Source organism: Oryzias latipes, chromosome 1 (genome assembly GCF_002234675.1).
Source record: "Oryzias latipes chromosome 1, ASM223467v1".
Classification (NCBI taxonomy): domain Eukaryota; kingdom Metazoa; phylum Chordata; class Actinopteri; order Beloniformes; family Adrianichthyidae; genus Oryzias; species Oryzias latipes.
In genome coordinates, this window is record NC_019859.2 from 5905753 (window position 1) to 5932368 (window position 26616).

Genomic DNA, 26616 nt, shown 5'->3' on the forward strand with positions numbered 1-26616 from the left:
GCATAATAATTTAAGATTACAAGTGTTCTGTTTTTATGCAAGTGGAATCATTAAGCTTGATGGTTAACTAGTCTTATTGTGAAAGCTTATAAAATAATTGGATTAACCCTAGAGACCTATATCCATTTAATACTAGCATTTCTGAGACCTCCTATCTCATTAGCATGATACGAACTTTCCTTAAAAAAACATTGTGTACAACTTGGTCAATGGTTTCTTCCCTGTAGTTCATTATCATCCCACTAGGGGCAGTAACAGGGCTTTTCTTGCTCAATTAAAAATGGCTCCCTCCATGAAAGCTCAAAAACACTTGGCGGGAAAAGTTTACTCATTTTCAAAACTTTATGGTGAGAATAGCTCATGTATTGCTGTTCAATTTTTTAAAAATGACTACTTTCTTTTTTGAAAGAATGTAGCATTTACTGATAGTTAATTGTTTATGTAACAGGTATACCATTTTAAAAATGTGTGGCTCAAATGTGAGACAGTGGGTAAATAAGGTGCTTTCCTCCTGAACACATTTCATATGAGAGGACATACTCATAGACTTTGGCAGCATGGTTTGGGTGTTAAAGGGGCATTACAAAGGAAAGGATAAAAAATACATATTTCAAAAAGTTGCATTATTTTTGTGGGTATTATGCATTAAAACTGCATTTATTTTAGCTGAGTTGCTGGTACTAATGCTTAAAGATGTGCTAGTGCTTATGGTAATGATCTCTTAATCTTTGTCAATAATCATACTATTATTGACTAAAACATTGGGGGGGAGGGACAAAACTTTTTGCGGCCCCCCCTTGCCACCCTTCAGCTCCGCCCCTGCATTATTACCAAATCACACAATGTACCATAAAAAATACTCCATAGATCTCATTAAAAAAATATATTGCAAAAAAGGTTTGTGGATTTTATCGAAAGGATTTAAAAACAACGTAATTCCAAAGAATCCGAGTTTTCTGTTATGTTTTGATGTGGGTTTTACAGGGTTAAAGTTCAAAAATGGTTCAAAAATAGAGATAATTTCCTTTTTCCTCCATCGGTTAATAGAAAGAGTCACAAAACTGTCAGAGAATGGGACGACTACACACACTTGTACTGTGCACGTTCAAATATTTTCAATAGAAAAGCCACATCCCATCTGCTTCATCATCATGAATGGGTTTCATACTGAACAGGACAGTTTTCCAGCTGAGCTTTTGTTCAGGAAGTTTTTGGAGAGAAGCTAGTTTGGGGCTAAATTTGAACACTTGAGTGCACAAAGAAATAAAGTAGACACTCTGAATAATCACTAATGGGGAAGAAACATCAAACACACCCTGTCGTATTGGTCATTATGGGATGCCAAAGCAGCTCTGACATTTTTAGCAACATGGCTACATAATGGCACAAAGGTAATGACAACAAATCACTTAATTTCTACATGTTATGAAAGGTACGGAGTCACTAATTGCTCACAGTTACAGCTCTCCAGCAAAAATGCACGTTTTGAGGCACGCACCGTCTCCAGTTGCTGTTTGAAATAAAACATGCTGACAGGGGGATCACAACAAAACCCCATGATCTGCACATGCAGCGACCAATTCTACTCGCCCAGTCATTTGATCCATGAAAATGTAAAAAAATATATATACATTTTTCATCATGTTCTCTATGTGTTTTTAATTTAATCCTGTAATTTTGGAAATAATGTCAAATAGCTTGTATTTTTCTCCTACGTTTGAAACTCTAGCATCATGTAAACCCCACTGCTAACACAATGAGAGAGTTTTGGCTTAAACGCATGAGTGTATTCCCAGTTTCTACAAGCTACAGCAAGCCCAACATACAAGGGGGAAAACAATGGTGCACATTTTTAGCAACTGAATGATGTTTTCTGAGAAGACCTCAAAACCCTGACAAATGTTTTGAGTAACAAGAGACATGTCAAACAAATTCCAGATTCCTCTGCACTGGGTTATTTTGTCTACAAAGACTGTTTTGCTAGTATTGCCCATGACACAATGGCATTAAAATGTTTTCACGTTAATAAATCTCTTTCTGTAATCTCCCAGTAAACCTTTTTATTCATAATATTAACTGACAAGCTTGCTGATTCACGCAAACCCACACGCACACTTTGCCGCGCCTAAAGTGTGTTTACTATGCACAATAATTCACAACACGGTCTTTGTTTCTGCAGAAAATGCTGAGCATCATAATCCGCACACCAAACTGGAACCTTATGCAAACGCAAACATCAACTCACTGACTCACATATGAGGCACAACGAGACACACAACCACACAGATGCACAACTTGAGATTGTACCTGAGAAGGACCTTTCTGGGATTTAGGTCACTAATCCATTTCCACAATGACTGCCGGCTAGCAAATCGGAGCTCTGGGCTTTGTTTTCCATTCACTGGAAAACGCACATCCACATCTCTGCATCTCTGGATAGAAGTGGTTCTAGTCTGTCTCTCATAATCTCTCTCATTTGCTCTTCTCTAACAAGCATTTCTCTCTCTTTATCCACTTTTCACAGTTGAAAGCCAGCGGTGGGGCTGCTGTGCATCTCCTGAGTTTGCAGTTCTTTCTGAAGTGGGTGGCGATAGAACGGGGCAGCGGTGTGTTTATGCAGGTTTGGGAGGTCATTGAACAAGTTAAGCCGAGCAAGGAGTGCATAATGAGCGGGTTATCTTGGGAGCGTAATAGTGCAGTATCTGTGTTAAATGGGCTTTGATTTCTTTTGATTTTGCACTGAGATTTTGGTTCGTGTGTAGAGCTGTCAGGGGGCCAACGGTTTAGAACTGGAAGCATTGCGATGCGTCAGGGTTTTGTTGCATCAAACATCAGTTTTGTTTATTAAAGAGAAAAAAAAAACCACGAGTTGCTAATTGTTTGCAGCTCTTTGGACATCTTCCATATCTACACTGAACATCAGAACAGAAAGAAAAAAGCTGGACATGCACATTCCACATCAAGCCTGCACACGGGTCGACAGACAACAAATTGACCAGCACTCAGAAAGCTTTGTGCATAATGCAGCTATGTGCAATCATTTTATTAGGTATTACCGATCATTGAAGCAAATGTCTTATCAGCAAATCACAGGGCAGCAGCCCAGTCCACTACGGTCTGCAGACATGCTCAGGAAGACCTGCTGACATTCAAATAGAAGAACGTTGTGTTCTGTGACTGTATGATCCTTGACCATCAGTGGACATCAATAATCACAAGGAGCTGGAGTAGAGCTGAGCATCTAAGGCCTTAGCCATCTGCCCTGACTGGTACAGATGGGCTGTCTGCGGGCAAAAAAACTGGCAAACCTTATCCAATTTCTTTTCTATGCGTATGCTGCGAGCGATAATGGCAAGCTTTTATACAACATGCAAGAGTAAGTAAGGGTGAAGAAGGTGAGAAGCAGGCACGTCATCCAGATTTTCTTTTTCTTTTTTTAACCTCCCCAAACCCGGCGCACAGCACAAAAAGCCCAAAAGTGCTGTGCAAGTCATAAGTATATGCTTGTTGCATGTCCATTGCGCACAGCCCGACTGTTAAGACTGTAAGAGTGGGTGTTTAACAGGCACTTACGCGCGCACCACGTGCATGCAGTGTTTGTTGTCAGTACGGAGACAAAACAAACTAGAGTGTGGCGTAAGGAAACCGTACGACACCATCACCTGTACAGCACAAGTGCCTGCAACTTGTGTCATCCTCACAAGTCATTTATGATACACTTACGATTGTGCGTTCCTTTTTCATGACATCCCTTGAGAGCTCCAAGGTAACTGCAAGACAGACCTGCGCTCAAGAAATCGTGTTTTTGGTGTTTTTTAACATGTTCTGGAGCAGTTCCCCATGATGGAGGACTTTTATAAAGACTATTAGGATGAAAATTGTGTTTCTGAGTATTTGTTTATCAGGAGCAGGCAAAAAAAAAAATTCACTTTGAAAAAGTTTGTAGTTATTATGCATCTACTCTACTGGGTGGGCTGCAAGCTCCGTGCCCTGCTTGATCCTGATGCATCAACTTGCAGACAAATAGATCCATGCACATCTTTCTTTTCCTCTTCTGAGTTGGTATCTGGATCTAAAGTGTACGGCTGGATAGCTCCAATGCTGCTCCCCATTTTTTTGCACGGCTAATATAAACGTGGAGTTGTGAGGGGCTGTAAGCAGACGATGGGAAGTGAGCACGCACAACTCAGTTGAATTTCTGCAGAAACTATTTACTAGAAAACAACTCAGGTTTTTTTTTATTTGGATAAAGTGGCATAAACATAGTTCAAAGACAACTGGGAGCACTTAGATCAAAAGATAATCTGAGTGGGACTTTCAGATGCGGCCACTCCTGTCTATGACCTGTCACGGGCCCGGACAACCCAAACGCCCGCCGCACCTGCACACGTCAATCCTCCGTACAGCAGTAGCGCTTAAATTGATGTTGTTAAAAAAGTCATTCTTTTGTGTGCATAGGGATAATCCCGTTCTTACTTTGGGGAACACTAAAGTAAGATTTGGAGTCATTTCGGATAAAAAGACACAGAAGGCTGATTTAGGTGTAAAGGAGGGAAAAGGCCAGCTTTATAAACGGATTTACTATCATCTTTTGATCTCATTTATTCCCTGAGAAACCCAACTATAATATGAAAATCCCCCAGAGTCACTATCATGCTGCAATTTTAGAAAATAATGGTCAGTCATAGTTACAGATTTATGTGCACGTCTCTAATTTGGAAAATGTTTATGTGTTTGGTTTAAATGCAACATATTAATCTTGGAAACCTTTTTGAGAGAAGTTAATGACTATTACTCACTATTTCGCGATAGTCTGAACATTTCTCAGAGTTTAGATTTATTCCTTTTAATATTCTCTGAAGACATTTCTGGCTTCCAGTTCCGCACAGAAAATGAACCCTGTGAAGGGTCCAGCTATTGCGCTGCTGCATTTCTTGGCTTAGGTGTAGCCTTAAATGTTTGTTTCTTCACTTACAGCCATAAATCCCACATTTCTCACCCAGAACTTGGCTCACTGCCTTGAGGTTAATTATCCCAGAGAGGTACAGCTTGCCATAAAACATACTGGCATTCATAAGCAGAGTTCAGGCCACTTACACAATCTCATTTTGTAGGAACTTGATGGAGAGATGCATTCTAATAGAAACATAAAGGATTTGAGCAAAAAACCAAGTATGTAGCTTCTATTAGAAATGCATTTAAGGCCTCATTAAGTGCTTGTTTTTCCTGCAGGATTATTTTTGAAGGAGTCTCTGAAGCAAACCCAAACATTCACTCACAGATATCCTGTTCCAACATTGTTTCTTAAAAAATTCACGGCAAGTTTCTAATGTTTCCTTTAGACGTTTACTAGGAGAAAATCTGCTTCATGTGTCCTTTGCTTATTATGAACTTAGACCATATGCCACATTAACTGGCCTGAGATTGCTGATTAGAATGCCATCTTTAATCACTGTAACTGTCCCACTGTCCATTTTATCATCCCAGCAGTTCTGTCAAAGCAGCCCCCGACACAGATCATGTTTCTGTTTCACTGTTTGGCAGGGTCAAACTCAGCAAGCATTAGCTGTGGTTCTAAGGTTTACTCAGAGCTGTCACAGTCATTAAATCGTAGCTGGAGATCAATTATTTCACAAGGCTTAGTGACTTTTAAATTGTAATACACTAAAGAGCTTGATAATGCACAGAAAAATGTGCACCAAGCACTGCTGCTGTGTGCTCAAATGAACCAGAAATAAATTGCCATTCAAAATTGATATCTGTGCAGACATCGGGAAAGATTTTATGCATGTTGTATGAAGGTTCACATATGAAATAAATGAAATTCCACACTCCTGCTGGGAGCGATCTGACTTCCTTCAGGTTTTGGTCCTGGGAGCCTGAGGGTCCAATCTCAGCAGTTCTCAGGACTGAACTCTTGTGGACAAAGACCTAGGATGTTGTTTCTGGAATCTGCAGAGCCGTTCCTCCAAGTTTGGAGGTCACAGCCCCAAGTGTTCCAATTACCATGGGGATCACTGTTGCCTTCACCTTCCACATTTTTCCAGCTCCTCTCTCAGCCTGCAGCTCTCTCAGACTTAGTTCCTACCATTCAGCTGACTTCTCAGGACTTGCCTTTCTCTGAGGAGGTATTATTTATCAGGTGCTGTTCTCCTTGTGGCTTTGCTTAGATCTGCTATGCTGCTCTTTGGTACCACAATCACCTCAGTTCTTCCCTATTTTTGCCACCATCTGGGCAAATATATATTAGAGAGAGTATCGTGTCTCAAGTCAACATTAATGCTGCTGCAACTCTAGAGCGTGTTTTTTTCAAATGAAATACATAACTAAAGTAAAGCTGTCTGAGGAAGAAACAAGCTGGAAAAAAAATGTTGCCGTCCAAACGCCCCTCCTGTGTCCGGCGTTTGCACTCCTGGTGCTTTGAGTGGGCAGGGAGAGCTATTCTACACATGGAAGTCAGTTAATTGGTTGACTCCAGTCCTACTGCTGTGCTGGGATTAAACGCTGCAGCAACAAGAAAAGAGTAAATAAACAAGGATGTAAAGTGTTAAAGACAAGCAGAAAAAAAAAGAAATATTTTAAAAAGTACTTCCATGAACTCAATCTGCCTTCCCCATTATCTGAATATATGCTGTAATTGAAAGACCAAATTCTGTTGTTTAACCTTTGGCCCCAGTGATGACGGTCTTGGAATTACCGTAATCTACAATCTCTAAACACAATCAGCATAATTCTATCGGATCTGAGGGAGCAATGCAAAGACACCTTACAGTGGTAAAATGTGTATGAACTGAAACCAAACTGTATGTTAGACCATTGAATCAAAACGTGTAGAAAGGGAATGGACGCATCCCTACATCACAGCCACCTCGAACGTTTGATTGACAAATTCTCTCGAGCTGTTTTAAGTGGGAGGGGTGTGGACTTCAAACATGCTAGCTCGTGATAGGTGACACTAGTTGCCATAGAAATGTGACTAAGACCGACTTGGACCAATTACTGTGATCTAGCTCCAGTCGTGGAAAAATGGCGACTGAATTGGCTTCAGTTTACAGTTTTCAGCCTGAGGTAAGGCATTTTTCTATGGGTGACGTCACACTCGCTTAAGCCATCTTCGGTTTTTAGTGTTGTTTTGTAAAACAAAATGTATATCGTTTTGAACTGGAAAAAAAAATAAATTACCCAAAAATCACATTTTAACACAAATCATGAAGAAAGTGTATCATTGCATCACTAATTAGAAATAAATAACCAAACACAATAGATTGAAAAAAGGGAAACTGTGCAGAATGACGTAAACCATCATAGTTCCTCACTCTCACGCTCAGTTTGACCTTCTGCAGGTCATCTTGACCGCATTTTCATGCCTTCGAGCTGGCGCCGCATGACTGACGGGTAAGAGACTCAGGTCAACACGCATTTGAACAGATGTAGTGTAAAACTGTCTCAACCACTGACATGATGTAATGTTCCACATTTGAGTTTATAAAAAGGCCAGCTTTCACCCGAACTGCTGCCTCTTGTCCTCTCAAGTCAGGCTTTATCAACTCTCCCAGCTCCAGTCTCTGATTACAGATGCAGGTCTGGCGTGTGAGGTGATGGTCCACACCTGCTGTTCATCAGAGCAGGTGATTCATATCGGGGTCTTGCCTCCAGCGCTGATAGCTGTCTCTAGAGTTTCAGACGTTTCCGCACATCGCCTGCTGCCTGCATCTTTGAACTCTGGCTCCTCACACTCTTGGCTGTGTGCTTTTTTTTTTTTTTTACTGTGAGAAATGCTTCTACTGCAAACTCTCTCGTTTCATAATTAACTCTTCTTGAACCTTTATTTCTAGATTCTCCTGACTTTACAAGCATTGCTTTAACCTCCTTTAATATTTGAAGTGTTTGGTGGCGTTAACAACTCATTTCATGAATACAGGTGAATAATTGAAGCGCTCAATACTTTTTCTTGACATCAGCAATATAAATGACTTGGAGTGGATGCAGGGAACATGCACCACAGTTTCTGCCCTGGGCTTTGACCCGTAAATAACTGAAGGAGAAGCAGATAACAACAGAGCATCTGCACGAGGGACGCTGTGCGTTTCTCGTTAGGAAAAAGGTAAAGCAACCAGAATTTAAAAGCGTTCCAATTCACCACTCCACATGTTACCAAATTGCTCTGCTATGTTTACTTATTTGGTGCGTGAAGCCATGGAAGGGGTCATACTCCCAGCGATTGTATCATTCTTCTGCCAATAAAATGATTCAGCTCCTGTGCTTGTACACTAGGACAAGGACAACAGTCCCATTAAATTGGCTAGCAGCTTGACTAAAGTGTGCAATGAAACATGCTGACAGTGAGGGCAAAATATAGAAATATCTCATCAACCCTTGACAGAGCAGAGGTGAAGTGGAAACTGTGATTCATTACTCTGTTAGCTACTCTGTTCTCACATGAAACATGTGCGTAAAAACTCAGCTCGGAGTCTTTTATCTTCAATATGGCACAGATATATAAATGATTTGCAATAATAAAAGCCGAGCCTGGACCCTTTTATGTTTGGAAATGGTATTTATAAAGGATGAGCGTGTGTGGAAAAAGTGTGCGAGTCTGACAGTCTACATTTCTATAAATACTTTTTTTTTTTTTTTTTCCAGGAGTTCAAATCTGATATGGTAACGAGGACAGTACAACAGGATATTTCGGAATTGTTTCTTATGACTTAACTGGCAACTGAAGAGAATTTTAAGACCCGCCCCAATTAAAATAATGTTTTTAACATGTTCCTGCTGCAATTTTCTGATAATGGAGGACATATATAAAGGAAATTAGGCGTAAAATTGCATTTCTGAGTATTTCTTTGTTCAAATTGTTGTGACTCAGGAGCAGATGCAAATATACTGTTTGAGAAAAAAAAAGAATATGTGTTACATAGAAAATTTGCTGGGTGGGCCACAAGCTCCTTGCTCTGCTCCATTCTGATGCATCCACTTGCAGACAAATACATCTATGCACGTCTTTTTTTTCCTCGTCTGAGCGGGAATCTGGCTCAAAACTGTTCGGCTGGATAGCTGGGATATTGCTCGCCGTTTTTCTTGCGCCGTTTACGTTAGCTTGGGGGTGGGAGGGGCCTGCCCACAAGCCAGAGGCAATTTTCTAATGTTCTACTGCTGCTCTTTGGAACTTTATCCTAGAAAATGACAATGTAGGCAAAAAAAAAAAAAAAAAAACAGCAAAATCATAGTCAAAAGACCAATGAGAACGCTTTTAAAATTCATCAAACGATGATCAGAGTGGGTCTTCTATCTTGATGGCATCAAAAAATTCAAACAACAAAGAGAACACCATTACATTTATCAGTTACAGATAAACTGCAGGGAGCTCTAATGTTTTAAATCTATGTCTTCTTTGTTTTGCGTTTTCAATACAAAGCTTTTTTTCCGTTTTAGGATCAGTTGCTCTAAATTTAACTTCTCAAGCTTCTCCTTCCTTCTTTCGCATATTTCCTCCCACTATTTTTCATACTGAAAAACTGCTTTATTCTAAGTGACCTCAGTGCCTCATAGATTGTAAAATCCTGTCGCCTCTGTCATTTTTGGGGGGCAAAGGGAGGTAACGATTAAGAAGAGGATCTAGTGCTTTTTTGGAAAGTGATGGCCATGCGTAGTTTTTTCTATGTGAGGTTTCATCTGTAAAAAAACTAAACAGAAATCTGCATTTGGCACCACATATTAGAACACAAATGAGAAAAATATGAGAGTATGAAGCCAAAACAGATAATCTAATTTCCATCAGTTTCATTCCCCGGACCATCTGTTGCAAAAGTTCCTCAGGTGTTGCAAAAATATCTGATTCTGGTCAAAAGACAAAAAAAAAAAAGAAAACCCTCACAGAGAAACCTAACATAAAGTGAATAATATCCAATACATCAAATATTTTTTTCAAATGTATTCCTTCATCTTCTGGAAGACAGCATGCTGATCAAGCAGCAGTGATAAAGTCCAAATGCACAGTCAGAAAATGAAAAACTGCTTTGGCGGGAATCTCATCATCTTGTCCCTCATTCAAAGCGCCACGCAGCGACTCGTACATGTGCTTCAGAGCGCATTTGCGTGCACCTGTGTGTGTGACACATGTAAAAATGTGCAGCGCCATCTCCACTGCAATCTGTCGTAAGATGAAAGAAACGCAGCACAGTGTTAATAACGGCGCTTGTGTCAGCTCAGGCGCACACACTTCCTGTAAATTGACCCCGTGGTCTGTTGGGGCCGCTGCCTTCAGTCACCAAACACAACGGGACAATAGAAATGGCAGGGAGGTGGTGTGGGGGTGGGTGTTAAGGAAGGGCAAAGAGAAGGTGGGAGTGATAGCAGGGGGGGTCTCTGTAACGCATACTTGGGGTTGTGTGTGGGAGTGTGTGTTTGTGATCTTTTAGCCCACAGAACACAGTGGATTCTCTATCATTCTCCTCTCAGATTAATATCTGAGGTCACCTCTCTCTGATCCTTCTTCTCTGCAGGCTGTTTTCACACGTGTGTTGCAGCTCTGAACCACCGCTGCTTTTATGATCTCCGTCTGTGGGTCCACCTGCGTAGCCACGGTCCCGGCTCCTCTCCTGTCCTCACCTCTCTACCCTCCAGATGCTTTTTAGGAAATGAGGCGTCCCTCGAGTGGCTGTGGGGAGGTCACTGTTCGGGTCACAGCAAGTGGAGGCAGGAGGTGGGGGGGTGACACAAAGCAGTGCGAAAAGTCTGGACTATGTTCTGTGATCCATGTGATCCATGTTTTCAGATTATTCCTACGTTCACACTGGACTTGGAAATGTGCGTTCAAGCGACCACTTCCAAAGAAAAGTCTATTTAAATGCACACCCATGCGCATTTCAGACTCGGCATTTAAAACTCTTGTGTTCATGTGTCTCCACACGTTTTTAAGTCAGTTTTCAGGGTCTACATAGAACCAAAACTAAAAAAGGGTAGAAAATGTGCGGCAAAGGAACACGCGTTAACCCTTGTGCTATCCTAGGCACTTAAACATTGGGAGTTGGGTCATCTAGACCCACTAGACAGTGCTCTAATCCTTTTTTCTTCAATTATTTGTGAACCTCAGTGGTGTCCATGGATTACATTAAATCTTTCCATCTTTATCCACCTTTGTCATGGTAGGGAGAACACGTCAAAGTAAGGGTGGGGTCATCTAAGATAGCACAAGGGTTAAAACAGTTGAACTTTTGACCAATCTGGGTCTCGATTTGGTAGCGACATATGGGTGGCGTCCTTTTTAATTCACGGAAGTGCTAAATCAATATAAAATTAATAATTGCAAAATGTGTTCTCGGCCAGAATTATATGACACAAAGCCTTTTAAATATCAGAATAGAGCTGAGAAAAAAAAAAGCCTGGATAAAGATTTGCAGGATTTGCACCGCTTTGGCATTTCACACCAAACCACTTTCAATTGTGAGTACCTGTGGTAGCACAGAGTAGCGACAGTCGCTACTCTGTGCTACCACATGTACATGTGTCTGTAGCATTAAAGAAGGCCTCCAGAATAAATCGAAAATGTATCCCCAACTAGCCAGTGCAGTATACATGTCGAAAAAGACGCCAAATACTGCTATAAATAGTTAACCTAAATGTTTAGCTACATGCTAAAGCAATCTCATGACAGCTCAAAGTGCTTAACTAATCAAATGGTACTCTTTACACATTTTAGGCATTTTATGTTAGATGCCTGTCTCTGATGAAGACGTGGGTCATTTGTAGTATAATTAGTGTTGACTTTTGTTTAAAAAATTTTTTTGCAATGACATGGACATGTTGTATTAGTTGTTTTGCTATTTGTTCATGGATTACAAGTTGCATCGTCATTGCAATATTGATCACTGCTTTTGCAAGTTTTTGTCATATCGTGCAGCCCTATGTAAAGGTATCATCTATAGCACATGGCATCCCAATTTACCAGGAGGTGCTCAGTTTGTTTCTAAACCCCCAAGACACCAATCCGATGGGTTCTGATGACAGCTGGGGGGAAGGGGGGCCAATCCATGGGGGCCCCACCCCATACGAGACATGTCCCACTGGATCCATTCTAAACATTTCAGCAGCAGATCCTCCTGAACAACCATAAACGGCCTTTGTTCTTACTGGTCAGAGCTCCTCTTATTCCATATTTGGCTTTTTCTATAAATGTTTTCATTTTAGGATATAAAGAAAAACAACATTTGTACCATTCTATTTAAGGAAATTTAACTTTTGGGTACAAATTTAAGTTTTGTGACACAATTTCTTTTGTTTCAGTTGTCATTGATTTTTTTAAAACTATTACTTATTTGTGTTTAAAGTGTTGTCTGACCTTTGTGATTTCATGAAGCTGAGATTCTACGGCTCATTTTAGGCGAATACTTTAAAATAAATCCATCTTGAAAGCAGCAAAAATCAAAGGAGGTTCACATTGGAACAATAACTATAAAAAGAAACACTATAAAGTTTAAGAGGACAGCTGATTCTTTTGAAATAACAACTATAAAGGCTCTAAAATGGTTATATTTGGGATCATATTCCAAAGGATTTATTAGATCATATAACATTTATCAGCATTCACACTCCAGCCTGGAACACGTATTCAGCTCTGCTGCAGAAAATGACACTGAAAAGATAAATTACATGCATGATTAATGCTCTGCTTGCTGTTTCTGGCTACCTTGTTTATGTGAGCTAATTAATGGTGCGCAAAATATCCTCCCTTTAAAATGGAACGCTCCTAAAACCGAATGACCACTTAACTTGCGAGAGCCGGATGTGACTTGGTGCAACAAAGACGTTGGGATAATTTACTGTTAATAGTGTTGAATTCCATGGAACTTACTACCAGTGCTTTTTTAGTGCTGGCATCAACAAACTGAAGTTTAGTCACACAAAAATATCAATTAAAAGTAGCTCTAAAAAATATTTTCTCAGGGGAAAAGGACATTATATTATTTCTCTAGAGCAGAGTCATTCAATTACACATTTAGTTTGGCCCCATTGTCAAAAATCCACATTTTTCCAGGCCTGTTAGCTGATAAAACAGGTTAATACCAAGATGTTAACCTTTTTATGAAAGATAATCTAGCAGAGAAAAGGTCATTTCCTTATTTTTGTCAGCAAACTGGACTAGAGGCTCAAAAACCAGAGCTGGGCCCCCTCCTGGACATTTGTCTGCCTTTACAATCATGTTATGAAGCTGCCAGCAGATCTTTCTATGGTCGCTAACAATTACAATACCAAAATAATGAATGCAACCTCGACTGATTCAATTCCCACTGAAGCAAAAGTCAAACCCGTTCTGACAATCAAAGACTTTAATAATTAGTTTGATGACTGAATGCACAACACAGTTAGAGGTAGTGACAACTAACAAAGCTTTGCAAAAACTGGGTGGTGCCATAAAAACTTTTTTAGTCTTTTAGAACAATATTACTTTTAAAGTATTGTGGGACTATATAAGGGGTGGGATTATATAAATTCGCTTCCTTCCACTCCCTTTCAAGCAATATTTAATTTTAGATCTAATTATCCTGAATTTGTCACGTCCTTTGTGTGAATGTATAACTGATGATTTTAATGTTTTTTTGTGATTTATTCTTATTTGATTGCTTGAAATAAACCATTTCAAATCAAATCAAAAGTGAAAATATAATGCTTAACAACTGGGTTTAGGACCAATCACTGATACCTTTGAATGTTCGTTGATTAGCATTAAAATATTGACTTCATAGTAATTTTCAACACAAATAGACACTTTATTTGGTGTGTGCTCCTGCAAAAGGCATATAAATTATGGCAGCCAGAAGTCGACATAACATCTGCATTTTTTATAACAGATGAAAACATATTACTGGACTGGATTCTCTGTAAGTGTAGCTGGTGTAAACCATTGACCGTACACGAGAATTGGACTGAGTGAACTCTCCCCCTCGTGTTCCTAACAGGAAGTAACCCGCTGGTTCCAAAAAGTCAAAATCCATTGATCCTTCCATTGAGGATTAAACAGCTGTTACTCAGTCATTCTATTGGTCAGAATAAGCATTCTTGCTCTGCAACATCTTTTTATTACCATGTTCTTGCTAATCGTAATTTTTTTTTGATGATATTTTTGCTGCAGCTCAAGTTATTCAACTTATAAATTGACAAATAAGATGCCTCAATAAAAGTCAATGGTCTGGCGTGGAACGTAGAATGTTTGATTGACAGATTCTCCTCAACCAGTTTTCAGTAGTAGGGGTGTAGCCTTCTAACATGCTCACTTCTGATTGGAGAGAGCGGTTGCCATAGAAATGTAGACGGTAACAGACCAATCACGTCTTACTAGGGATGTCTGGGTCCAACATGACGGCAGAAAAATGGCTGCAGAACTGACTTCCTTTGTTGGAACTGGAAGTAAATCATTTTCTGTGGGTGATGCCACACTCACTCTGTCCAGTTCTATATTTAGACTCAATGGTGTAAACAAGTTTTATGTTATGAAGTGCCACTTTTATTTTTGAAGGGTTAAAAAGAACATACCTGGGTTCTGTGTTGCATTTATGGACTAAAGGTGTGGGAAATTCTGCGTAGATTTTTGCACTTTTTTTTTAAAATCAGCACTGTTTAAAGTGATTTTAGTCTGGGACAATTTGAAAAAGTCCCGCTCTAGGGCTTAAATAAACGCCACACTTTGCTTGTTCACTTTGTGTTCATCAGGTCAGTGACTTCAATGAGGGTCCTAAAAACAGTCAAAGCATCAAGCCTGTGCTTGCATGTCATGTTTGCATTTTCTGTCGCAGTACGACCAAAAGTTTCAGATTCATTTCAGGCTTTCAGGCGTGATAACAGCGTACTACTCACCGCCTGGTACACATGTCAGACTTTGGTTGGGATTCAAGCAAACCTCAAGATGGTTGAATCAAAAGACAAAGACCAAACTGCATTAGAAACCTGCTGTGAATCCAGATATCAGAACTCTGTCAGATGTTTATGGACGAGCTACAATGAGAAGGTCACCTTCGTGCACACAATGAACACAATGCATAAAACCCAATGCCTCTGTCTGTGAAGTGGCCTGATAAAACCCTTCAGATCTGAGATTAAAGGCCACATTTCAATGAAAACAATTTTAAGAGGGACTTCAAGTTGCTTAATGCGTTTGGAGTCTTCATCAAATCACACAGGAGGAGAGGCGTCCCTCCTTCACAAAGAAAGAACGACACAGACACACACAGAGGGGATAAAACAGCAGGTAAAAATACTGCAGCAGTCCAAAAACAACAGAGCGAACCCATCCCACACTCACACACGCACAGCGCTCCTTTTAGCCCTTATCTGACTTCTCCAGAAAATGAAGACGGACGTTGTGCTGGGAAAATGAACCATGAGCACCAGCAGGTGGTGATGAGTGTATGTGTCCGTGAGCTTCTTCCTGTTTGTTTTCAAAACCCTCCGTTCCTTCACCAGTTAATCCATTACCAGAGCCCCAGTTTTGTAAAATAAAATTCTTTACACGTGGTTTAATTTGTAACAATACTGATCAAACGGGATTATTTTCCTTGCTTTAAGCCTAATATCCACTTTTAAAAAGAGGTTGATTTCTGTGCTTCATCTTGGGCTGGATGCTGTCCCGTTATGAGAACAATAGTGATGGCTGACGAAATGTAGGTGCAAATGACGGCGATCCAGTGAGTACAGGTCTCCAGATAAGGCTTTCTTCTCGCAGATGCGGTGCGGTTTCATCTCAGGAAGTTCAGAATGAAATTCTTGATTCGAGGGACTCCTGAACTGTGTTAAAAGACAAATGAAACAGAGGGAGGCAGTGGAACTAAGAGGATGGCTGTGAGAGAAAGAGGAGCAGAAAGGAGGAGTGATAAAGGGAATGCTGTGTGCTGGCGAAACATCTGGACGCGGCCTTTGATAAGAAACACTTAGTCAGCAGGCACCTCATCACTCAGCTGGCTCCCTCTCCTCTTTCCCAGTCTTGTGTAAACCCGTCTGAATCCTCCACTCTGGATTCTTGCTGCTCTGATATCACGTCGTTCACGACAGGAGTGGAACATTGACACATCGCCGTAGTGACTAGCGTAACACAAAAGGTCAGGACTGTTGTAGTAGGCAGACACAAAAGTCCACAAGAGCACTTAGTGGGGTGGAAATGACAAAAAAGGGTCACACATGGAGCACATTAACTGTATTAACAAAGTTCAACAAAATACCCATTAATTCTTCTTTCTCCTAACTTCTGGCATTCTTAAGTCTGCTTTAGAAATGTATTCCCGAGGTTTCTTTCCTTTGATTAATTTACAGAACAGCAACTATTAATCTTACTAATAACTGAACAAATTAAATGTCAAGATGTAGGTGTTTAAAAAAGCAAACAATGAAAGGCAGTTTTGTTAAGGATAAGGTGGCATTTACTGAAAACTAAGGGTTCTGAGGGACGAGGCTCCGACCGGCCCAGATGTTGAATGGAAAAGAACCATCAAAAAAACCACGACATCCTAAAAAAGTATTCATATTTTAAATATAATAAATTCTAAGATAAAACACAATTAAGTAAGAATAAAAACTCGTAAAAGAAATTTCCAGTTTTCCAACTACACACTCAGTCTTTCTCAGATTTTCCTCGTTATTAATACTTAAATCGGAAAAAAAGGTTGTTTATTTGCTACACTTGTTTAGAAATGCTGGACTATTACTGTTGCATCTAATATACTTTTCTTTGATTTTTAATAATTATTTGAAATTTTCAAATTAAATGTTCACATTCTGACAAAGTTTTAATATCTTTATTTATCACTTTAACAACCCACTCTGAGGAAAATGCTGTTTTTTACATGTTTTTGTGGCTTTTTTCTGATGATAAAGGACATTCATAAAGAAAACTATGATTTAAATTGCATTTCTGAATATTAATGTAACTGAAAATTGGTATGATTCAGGAGCGGACTAAATAAAAAAATGCTCTTGGAAAACGATTGAGTTTGTTCCCTCCCAGCCAGCAAGGCCAAGTGGGCCCCCATTCGGTTTAAAAGTGGGCAGAAAATGTGGGCCCCGAATGGGTCTGTCCGCAGTTCCTGTGGTGGCCCCCACCCTGCTGGCTGGGCTGCTCCGCACCATTCCGATTCAACCACATGCAGACAAATGGATCCATGTACGTCTTCAGTTTCCTTGTTCGAGCTGGGATCTGGTTCAAACCTCTACAGCTGGATGGCTCCAATATTGCTGGCCGTTTTTGTTGCACCTGTATTGTTAGGTTGGGGTTGTGAGAGGCTGTAAGCTAGTGGTAGAGCATGTAAACAGAGAGCTCTCAGCAGCACGGGTCTGGGTTACTCTGCACCACAACTCAAGTTCTAAAGACCTACTGCCGCTCTGCAGACACTATGTCTTAGAAACAACACTTTTTTTTCATTTTTGCTAAAAAATACAGCATAATCACGGTTAAAAGACCACTGGGACGGCTTTTACAAGAAAATGATTGGAGTGAGACTTTAGCAGTCTTTCTGAAGAAATAAACATGTCTTGCCATTTTTTTTTCTTTTTTCTTCGATTTTTCAAATGGCAAAAAAATTTTTTTTTAAATGAACTGTAAGTGTTATTATTGGAGTCCCATACTCGACAAAAGACGTTAATCATGTAGAAGCTATGAAAGCTTCTTCTAACTCGTTTTACCAATAAACTGAACGGTAATCCTAGAAAATTCCAGGAATATTTACTTCAGCTACCTGTCTACTGCACATTCAAAGTGAATGAAGAGCTGCTGTAGAACCTTAATGGGAATAGCTTAATTTAGAAAAAAGTTGAGCTTTTCTAATCCTTCAAATGCACCGAGTCATGCAAAAACAGCTGACTTTTCCGCAGTGGGTCGCTGAGCTGTAAAGCCTTAAAGACCCGCAGCACGCTCAGGAAAGGTGATGCAATCAACAATAGGGCCAACAATCTACAAAAGTGTGAAAAATAATCAATAAAAAAATCCTATGGAGCTTGTCATATTTACTGATTGAAAAAAGCAAGTGTTAAACAAAAAAAAAGGAATTTTTTCAATGAAATTATAGCTTTGAGTACTTTACGCAAAAAATACTACTTAAAAACCCTGCGACAGACTGGCGACCAGTCCAGGGCATCCCTTGCCTACGCCCAAGTGGCCGGGATAGGCTCCGGCAACCCCGTGACCCCGAAAGGGAATAAAACGGTTAAGAAGATGAATGAATGAATGAATACTACTTAAAAAGGGAATTGACTTATTGATTTTAACATTGACTATAATGCAGAAGCCCCTCATGGATGAATAATGGGCCTGTTTTGTCAACAAAACCAAAGCAGTTGAAGGTTAAAAAGCTGCTCTTTTTCAACCGCATGTCTGTTGAGTCAAACTGCCGAAGCTTGCAGCGCATCCGAGTCTAAAGGGTTAAAACCTTTTTTCCCCTTTGAATTAATGAGAAGGGATGGAGCTGCACTCTCCCACAGAGAGCTGTCAATGGGACACAGAAAAGTACAAATGCATACAAAGTGGAATTTGCTCCATCAGACCCGTGTGAGAGACATCACGTAACGCACAGATTGATTTCTTTTTTTCACTTTTGCAATTTTGATTTTCGGTGAAAATGAAAACAAGGTCGAGATAAAACAAGTTCTGCTGCTGCAGAGATGCTTTCTTCTTCTTTTTCTGTTTTTGTTTTGATTCTGTTATAATCAATTTACCATCAGAGATGGACAAGAGGATCTACGGCAGCCTTCCTTTGCAGTTTCTGTGCCGGCCTCTGTCTGGCCGTAACGCTGGCCGCTGCCTGCTCGTGCACGCAGATCTCAAATAGCTCCAAACTGCACATTTCGCTGAACCTTCTGAAATAAAGGAAACAATTTTCTAATTTATAGTCCCATCTAGAGTAATGCAGTCCATCAGAAAAATTACCACAGACACACAATCACACACATATACACAAAACTGTTTCTGCAAGGACAAGCTGCTGTCTTGCATTTACTTCTTAACTTCTGTCTCAAAGGGACGTCCTTGCACTGATGACTTTTATCATCTCTTCTGGCTTTGAAACCTTAAAGCACACTTTTTTTCTTCCAAAGCACATGCACGTACAGTTACAGACCCCTATATTGCAGACACTCAATCTATCTCACACAACTCTCTCTCTCAACGGCCTTGTTGCTAGGAGATCATGCTCTATTTGTGGAGGGAGAGCAACAGTAAGACATAGAATGAGACGTGCATGAGCGTGCACGTGTGAGGGTGCACAAAAAGTGCAGGAATGAGAAAATGAAAAGAGTCAAGTTCCTTAAAAAACAAGATGAACCACGGTGTACAATGTCTACACACACACACACACACAGTAAATAACACAACCAACTTGTTCCTCAGAGTTTGACCAGAAACACAAAACTGCCCAGAACAATGTGTGTGTTCTGGCTGCACATGCATGGCTGCTCATGTGAACGTGTACATATCCCAGCCACGAAATGAATGTGTGTGTGTGTGTATTTATCCAATGGCAGCCTTGCTGGGATCCAGCAGGTCATATAATGGTTGGTTGGCCACATTGTCTGCCTCACTGGTCAGTTCTTTACACACACTGTCCCCTTAATCTGCAAATACATCCATTATAATCTGATAAAGCCTACAAAGAGGGGGGTGGGAAAAAAAATAAATCCTCATCTGAGACAATGTGACACAACGTTACATCCAGAGGGAAACACAAGCAAACATTCAGGACACCTCAAAACTCTTGGATCAACACAAAACTGCAGCATGAAGCAAGGCTGGATACAGGCACGGGGCAGGGAGGGGCAAACGTGATGGCCTGCAGAAATCCACAATTAACTAAAGAAATATAAATTACACAAATAAAAAAGGCGAAGCCCGTCAAATGCAATACTAAGTTTATGACTAAACAGTTAAAAGGAGAAGAAAGATATGTGGATTGATGAACTGATACTGTGATCGCATGGTTTTCTAAGAATTTTAGGACCTTGGAGGGATATGACACCCCAAACTCTGAGCACACACAGACTTGCCCCCCAGGTGTTCTACCCACACGCCACAGTGGTGCTGGCTAAATCCGGGCCCATCATGAAGAAAAGTTCCAATTTTTACTGGAATGCAAAACCTAAAACAAAAAATGTAAGAATGATAACAAACTCAAAGGGAAACTAAAAGGGAAATCTCCACTTGAGTTACTTTACTGCGACCCTCCAACAGAAGCCCAACAGTGACACGCCGAGCAGAGAGGAGAGCCGAGTGTCTCAGCAGTTCTTTGTCGAGCTCATTTGGCTTTAGTGCAGAGTAGGAAGGATCAGCCGCTGCGCTCAGTTTTAGGGGATCATAGGTTCTTATGGAAACAACGCGGAAACCTCACCTCCCAGCGTCCCAGTGAGGGATGATCGTCCTGCAAATATTTGGATGAGAAGTCTTAACTGTATTTTCTGGGACAGCTTGTGGGGTACTTGATATATTTTAAGTGATAGCTGTGCCTTAAAATCAGTTTAAATTATGAGCTTGTACAATTTTTTATACCGATTATTGAGGCTGCGTGATGCAGGAAGCGGGGGGGGGGGGGGGGCATAATAACACAGTAGAGCGCCTCATAACTGCGCTGCAGAAGAGTCACGCCGCTCGTTTTTTACTTGTTTTTGGGTGTGTTGTTTGTTTGTTTTACCCCCTCTCCATTAATGTAACCACCGGTGGAATGCAGCAGCTGTCTGTGCTGCTTGACTGACTGCATTGTCTTGCACAGTGGTTGGTCTGGAGCTCATAGTCCTTCTAATCCACCAACACATTCCAGGGAGGCAGAAGAAAAGCTCAAATGTGTGCCCCAAAAGCACATGAGGGGGAATATGAGACGCGAAACTATAAAAATAATCTTCAATGGGTCAAATCCGTGTGACACTCAAAAGGAAAAACTTTTTTTCCCCCCGCCTTAAATTTTAAACGTAAACAGACTGCAGTGGTGTCAAACACAGCACCTGCTATTAGGAATAAAGTTTAGAAAACTGGTTAGAATAATTATTTAACTTATTATTTAACTTTAAAAAATAACAAATTTAAAATTTGTTAAATAACAAATTTGAAATTTGTCAAATAGGTGGGACCAGGGGCAGAGGCACAGGGGAATCCACCCCCATTTTAGAGTAAATTAGTTTTATTATTGACAAAGATAAAAAAAAAATAAAAAAATCAACAATTCAAGTTTTTGAAGCAACAACAGTGGCCCGCCAGCTAAAAGAACTGCTGTTTTAATATAAATAATAATTCAAACGTATTTTGATCCTTTTATTTGTAATTTTTCAATGTCTTCTGCCCCCCGCACGGCCCCCCCATATCAAATGTTCTAGCTCCGCCACTGGGTGGAAATGGAAATTTGACACATTTGTGAACTAACATCTTCTGATATTTCCTTTATTTGTCCAATAAAAATTCCTTTTGAACCGCAATTTTATCTTTATTTTCTTTAAAAAAAAGTCCCCGTACCTGTGCATACATGTTATTTAAAGTTTTATAGAGAACTTTGTGGCTGTTTTTGAGTAGCTAATTGTAATATTTTGAGATACATTTAATTTGCTCTTATTTATTCTATGGTGAAAATAATCTCTCAAAGGACCAAAAAAAGTGACTTTTACTTTTATAAAGAAGCACATCAAAAGGTGCTTCACGTCAGTTTACACAAAACTATCTATAAATTCCACATGAAAAGAGTAAATAATTGTGTATATTGCTCTTCTGACGTTTTATCATTCCAATCATCCCACAGGAATCTTAATCACTAGCACGTGTTCGTCTTTGTACGACTGTCTCTGCCCTCCTTTCTTTACGATCTGCGTCCCCGCTCGTTTTTAGCCGTGTTTCCTCTCTCAGTGACAGTTTAATTCCTTTAATCCATCACACACTTCCGTTTCTGCCATGTAACTCACACGCACGCCTGCAGGAGTGTCTCAAAATTTATGTTTTAAATAGAAAAGGTAACTTTGCAGGGTGAGAGTGGGGAGGAGGGGGTGGTGTAACCGGGAGATGGCTGCAAAGAGGAGAAAAAAAAAAAAAAAAGACACGGAGACAGCCCCACACACACACGCTCCTACAAAGACGGAGAGAGTGAGTGAGAAAGCAGAGGAATGCAAATGCGTGAGTCTGGAAGTGATTAGGCTAAACGCAAAGGCCCATCTTCTCTTTTTGCACCCGGAGCTGGGCAGCCGTCCGACCCTCGCCTCACCTCGCGCGCGCAGACGCACACATCAGCACGCCTTTCAAAACACTTTATGCTGAAAGCAGAGGCGTTAAATCGGGCTAAAGCTAAATCAGATCAACCAGCGCTTCCCTGTGTACACACACCTTTTCATCCTTCTTCTAAATTCTCATCCAAACAACACAGATGAAAAGCTTGATAGTCCACTTTAGGAAGAGTTCTGCGTGCCTCTCAGCTTCATTTGTGAAGGCCTCTCCATGCATTTCATGGTAGCTATGCTTTAAAAATGTGCACGTGCGCTTCTTTCCAGAGAAACCATTTCTCAGACATCATCGCTTGTTAGCTTACGACTCAAACTTCCCTCGTAAGCTTCCAGGAGCAGGCTGTCGGCTCTGTGCATGAGCAGAACCTGGAGTACGAGCAGCCGAGAGTGTGTCTTCAGAGATAGCTGGAGGAGAGAGCGCCGGTCTGAAGACGTGAGGTGGACTCCAGCTGAAGAGCTTTCACGGCTGCTGCTTCTGCCAGACGCGTGCAAAGCATGAAGTGTGTGGTTGAAAACCGATGCCGAGGATTTCCCCACCCTTCACTGCAGGGCTTATTGTAAAATAATGACCATAATGCATATCAACTCTGATATCGTCCCGCTCAGTAACCGTCCACACGTGGGATCAGATTCAAACATCTCCAGCTTTTATGCAAATCCGGAAAAAAAATGTAGCGATAAATGAAACACCGGTTGTTCCCTCGGATGTGTTATCGTCATCCAGAGTCTATTTTGTCTGCAGGACAGATTTGACCTTTAAAGGCTAGCGTGAAACTTGCTAGTGTAAATTCAATCCAGCTGTCCATCTCCAAGCAGAGGATCAAAGCCGTCTAAATGCCATAGTCCACCCTCAGGAGATCTCTTAGCGGGCACGAGTCCTCTTTCCTTGATCACGTCATCAAAACTACAGCAGAGGGACAACGGCCCCCTGGTTCAGGAACACGATACCAACTTATTTCCCCCTCCTCTAAACTCATCATGACCTTAAGCGTCGTGTGTTTGTCTAACTAACTTTTATGCAACACCAGAAGTGTTTTGTTTTAAATAATGTGACGGGAAAATCACTAATGACTGAAGATTTACCAAGCTGTGTCTTTATTTTATTGTCCTGGTCTGGTTTAGGAAAGATTAGAAGGCCTTTTTCAAACAAGGCCAAGGTTGTGACGGGTTAAGAAAATGAACAGCTTTCACACTGAGGCACCATGGGAATGACTTCTCTTTGATCCCTTATTCCTGAGAACCGATGACTGACAGCAGTTTGTCCAAATGTTTTCTTCTAATGGTTTCAAAATGGACTGTTTGCATAATAAAGGATATCATTTAAAAATGAAAACATCCCCGTCATGTTTGTTATAATTCAAATAAAGAAGAAATTGGATCCAGCTCAACATGAAGCCTCCTGGTATGACTGCACCACCCAGTGTGGACTGTGCAAAAAGAAAATCCGGTTTTGTTTTTTGTTTTTCTGTCATTTAAATACCTCAAAGCAGGATGTATTTTAGACAAACTAAATTAAAGATTTTTTTATATAATAAGAAAACAACTTTAGAAAAAGCTTAGGTGGCATTATCAGAGGAAAAAAATCGGGAAATGATGAGGAACGCAGAAAAAAAACACAGTGAGGATAATATATGAACTTAAACTAGGTGTAAGAAGACAAACACTTGTCTTTAAGCATCTTTGGCCACTTTTGGGATCTCTGGATCTAAGAAGGCCCAGTGCGCCAATGTTCCAACACGCGCGCGCGCTGGCGGTGTTGTTCAGTCAATGGGTTTACATTCAGTCAGTGGATTCAGACAATGACAGGCAGTTGACTACAGACCATGCAATTTCCCAAGACACACACTGATCCACAGCGCACGCACGCACGCACTCGCGCGCGCACACACGCATTTCTGCCACATTGTGGAGCTGGTAGAAGAAAAGAAAAAAACAACTGCATTCAGCCGTCTACCTTGTCTGAGTGAGTACTCCAGTTTCGCCCGGCTTAAAGGGTTAATGCTTCCAAAAACACATAGGCTCCTTTCAGTCACGCATGAACACTCGGAGTCGCCGCGTCGCGCAGAGAAAAGGGGGGGAACCAGCGAGACACAGCCGCGTCTGTCCTCCTGCGCCTCTTCTCGTCCTTCTTGTGTTGGAAAAGACACAAAGCCCGGCTTCCACGGATCTGCTCTGACTTCTCGTGTCGGCTGTCGGAGGGCTGCCTCAGTCTTCTCTCTGACTTCTTTCTCTCATGTATTCCGCTCCATGGGAGGGATGAGGGATGGAAATTAAAGGAGACCAAAAAAAAACCCTTTTAGTGTTTTTTCCCTTTTTTGTCTTTCCTGTTGTTCCTTCCAATATGAAGCAGGAATCTGTTTTCTGTCCCTCCGTTGGAGCCGCGTGTGTGCGCGCCCGTCTGTGCGTGTGCTCCTGCCACCTCTGCTGTGCGTGAGAGCGCCGTCTCTCTTTTTTCTCTCCTTCACTTCCATACATCAGGGCTCTCTCGCTGGGTGAGCCGGGAGGGGGCGTGCCCACGGCGTGGAGAGGGAGCGCACGGGGACACGGGATTGGCCAGCCGGTTGAGAGGGCGTGGGTGGGGTGGGGGTGCGTGGTGCATTTGGAGGCTGAAGGTGTAGCCGCTGCGCGCAGAGAGGAGAGGTGGAGGAGGGCCCCGCTCCGGAACCACTCCTCCTTTTCCTGCATTCTTTCTGTGTGATTTGGTGAAGGAGCTCCGGCGCTCATGTGTGCGCGCGGGCGCGCGGCTGTGGTCCAGGGCAGCTGTATAAACCAAAGGTACTTAGTGGGAAAGAGGAGGCACAGACTGGGCTGGAAGAGAAAAGGAGATCCGCAACAAGAATAACATGAAACATGCAGAAGCACACATGGCAAACAGGCGGAGCCGCGTCTTCAAGGACGCGCAAACCTGCAGCCATGAGCTCCAATTTTTTTTTTTTAAATACAATTTAAGAGAAGGTTAATGGAAAATGCTCCATAAAAGAATGTGGACATTCAACAGAACTCTGCTTTCACTTTACTGTCTTTCATATTCTCATTTTGACACAGATCCATTAACTAAATCCAAACTTTGATGTATTTAAGAATGTGTCTTTGCTTATTTGAAAACCTCTGAAAACAATAAACATTTGAGTCTGGAAAAGGTCTATTTCAAGCAATCAAAGCAGAAGTAAAACTATACATAGATGTATACCTACAGTCAAACTACTAATTACCACGAATTGTTTCTTGTGGAGAAATAGTGCTACTTTTCTGCACATCTCAAACCTTATGTTATTGTAATTAAATCAAATTATTTTAAACCCTAAACAATGTCAGAAAAAACCCCAGATGTTTTAATACACAAAATATGATTTTACAAAGAAGTGAATATGGAAAAGCCCTAATTTAGATTCATTTAAATGATCCTCACATGAATAAAACAAAATGTGTGTCTGCAGTTCTAGGCAGCATACTGTTAGTCCTTTCAGCTCTGCACAGGCAGGAGTGACAGAACATCGCTCAAAGGCACAATGAATGATGGGTAATTCCACAGCTACATCCATGTAAATCCACAGGAAGGTATACATGAGGTTTAGAACAGACAGGTCACTCCGGGGTTCAAGACAGGACACGAGGGACATCTGTTTTCTCTTTAGACACATTTTTAGTATTCCCTTTTAAAATCAAATCTGAAGAAATAGTCAGTAAATAAAAGATTAGTATGACCGTTAACAAACAAACAAAAAAGAATAATTTTTTTGCACTCAAAGCTACTCTCCTGTTAGGATGTGTTCAGTCCTGCCTACAGCTTTTCCAAACCCTTTGAGGAATTTTTGCAGCTTCTTTTCCTCTTTATTTTGCTTTTATAAAATTCATATAGACAGAACATGAAATCAAACTCAAAGTGCTCACGGATTCAGAAGAGAAGTTGTCACAGAATAATCGGTGTGTGTTTGTCAGCATAAGACGTCACACGGTGAAACCACGACACAGCGCCGCCTTTAGTCATTACAGTCGGAGCAAAGACGAGGAAAAGCAGCACCATGAGAGGAACCTCATCTGTGCACCAATATATTTATTACACATTCTATGCATGTGAGGTGACGACGGTAACATTTCATGCACAAATAGGGTTTTAGTTTGGTCCTTTTTCATGAGCTGGACTAATGATCAGCATGAAGAAACCCAAACCTTAACAAAACAAAAAAATGAAGAAGAAAAAAAAACAATGGAGCAGGAGAGATTTAATAAAAAAGAAAAAAAGAGGGCTGAATCATTTTTAATTTTTTGCCATTTTATAAAACTGAACAGAAAAAGGTCAGATTTGATTTTAAAACCGGTCTAAGGAAAAATAGAACATTTCTTGGAGTTTTAACATCGATAACTACATACTATTACTATAAGTTGAAAATG

At 40.8% G+C, this 26616-nt stretch overlaps 1 protein-coding gene across 10 annotated transcripts in view; it reads right to left on the reverse strand.

Moving 5' to 3' along the window:
• Positions 1-26616, reverse strand: part of LOC101157835 (teneurin-3) — a 324490-nt gene that overhangs the window by 167246 nt on the left and 130628 nt on the right. Inside the window, exon 1 of one of the 10 annotated variants that reach the window (XM_023954880.1) lies at positions 24179-24676. The exons of the other annotated variants lie outside the window; for them this stretch is intronic. The gene's annotated coding sequence lies outside the window, so the exon portion shown is untranslated. Of the gene's footprint in view, positions 1-24178; positions 24677-26616 lie in introns of those variants that run through there. 10 annotated transcript variants of the gene reach the window in all.